The sequence below is a fragment of the Geospiza fortis genome, unplaced genomic scaffold (assembly GCF_000277835.1).
Source record: "Geospiza fortis unplaced genomic scaffold, GeoFor_1.0 C13508302, whole genome shotgun sequence".
In the NCBI taxonomy this organism is placed as follows: domain Eukaryota; kingdom Metazoa; phylum Chordata; class Aves; order Passeriformes; family Thraupidae; genus Geospiza; species Geospiza fortis.
The window spans coordinates 1-1,307 of record NW_005060559.1 but is presented as its reverse complement, the minus strand read 5'-3'; the positions used below and the strand labels follow the sequence as shown (position 1 = coordinate 1,307).

Sequence of the window (1,307 nt, the reverse complement as noted above, 5' to 3'; positions counted from 1 at the left end):
AAAAAAACCTTTCCCCAGGCCCTACTTTGATAGTATGTGAAAGAATTTTCTCTGTTTCCAGGGGATACTGGGGAGGACCAGCTCCTGTCAGGAAGCTGATGCATCTGAGCTTGAAGTAGCTGCTGGTTCTCAGCATTGGTTAAAACCTTCTAAAGAAGTGGACTGGTTTCACACTGGATCAGTACAAATCTTCCCTCTTGGAATACCTGGCAGACATTTAACTTTTTTTTAATCAAGCTTTGGTCAATAATTTACTTTTCCTCCTATGGATTAAAGCCTTCTAAGTGCTCTTTCTGTGCTCTTTTATGTAAACTGAGGCCTTAAACTACTTCTATATTTGCACAGGAATCTGACCTTGCCTTACTCTACAGATTACTACAAGAATTGCTAGAATAAATACTTTCAAAGCTATTCTGTATGCAAAATTTTCTTCTTGAACCTAAACTGATTTGTCGGCATTCAAAATCAATGCACGCACTGGATTTAACAGTTATTCAATGCCAGTAAAATGGCCTGAAAGTCTCCAGTTCCCTAATTTTTGAAGAACATCAATCCTAATCTCTAAGCATACCTGCTGCCTAATTCTTAGAGGAATGCATGCAGAGTTTTGAAAGCAGAGAAGTCAAAGCAGTGTGTGTATATAGATACACACACTCTCCTAGGATAGCTGAACCACTTCACATCAGTTCCACTGTAATGTTTTAACCCGTGACACTAACAACATCATGAAAAGAGTCACCTGAGAAGGCATTCTAGACTGAAGCACATTTTAAGATCACAGACAAGGGGGAAGTGCTTTTTAATTATGGCCATACAGAACTCAGTTTTCAAGGGAAAGGTTGAACAAAGTTGAATTTGGGAGTTGAGTCTTCACAGAAGCTGGAACTTGAGAGGCAGTCAGGTAGACAGCGTGGAGCAAACAGGAATTATCTTCACTCACAAGAATCAGCAGCAGCTTATTTCTAAACAGAAAAATAGATGTGAACATATTTTGAGCTACAGTTTCGTACTTTTTCAACACAGGTTTTAAAAAGTTTGCCTTTGAATTGCAACATGACCTGGACATACCTGGGTGTTAAGCAGTTCCTCAATCTTATTCTGGATCTGTCCATACACATCGTTAAACAGCTCTTCCTTTGATTTTGTCCCATTCAAATGCACTTAAAGAAAGTAAAATAAGAGAACTATAACAATGTCTCTGTAAGCTTGCCAGATCCTCACTTAAAAAGCATGCACCTAGCTAGTATCAGAGAAATCTACTCCCTCCACGTGCCTCACCTCCTCTCATGCATCTAACCAGTATGTAT

At 39.2% G+C, this 1,307-nt stretch overlaps 1 long non-coding RNA gene across 1 annotated transcript; it reads right to left on the bottom strand.

Annotated features, from left to right (window-relative positions):
- Nucleotides 1–767: 767 nt before the first annotated feature.
- LOC115949435 lies at nucleotides 768–1,190 on the bottom strand. Its single transcript, XR_004082892.1, has 2 exons — nucleotides 1,069–1,190; nucleotides 768–962 (listed from the first exon to the last, which is right to left on the bottom strand). It is a non-coding gene; the product is annotated as an uncharacterized LOC115949435 (long non-coding RNA).
- Between the last annotated feature and the right edge of the window lie 117 nt (nucleotides 1,191–1,307).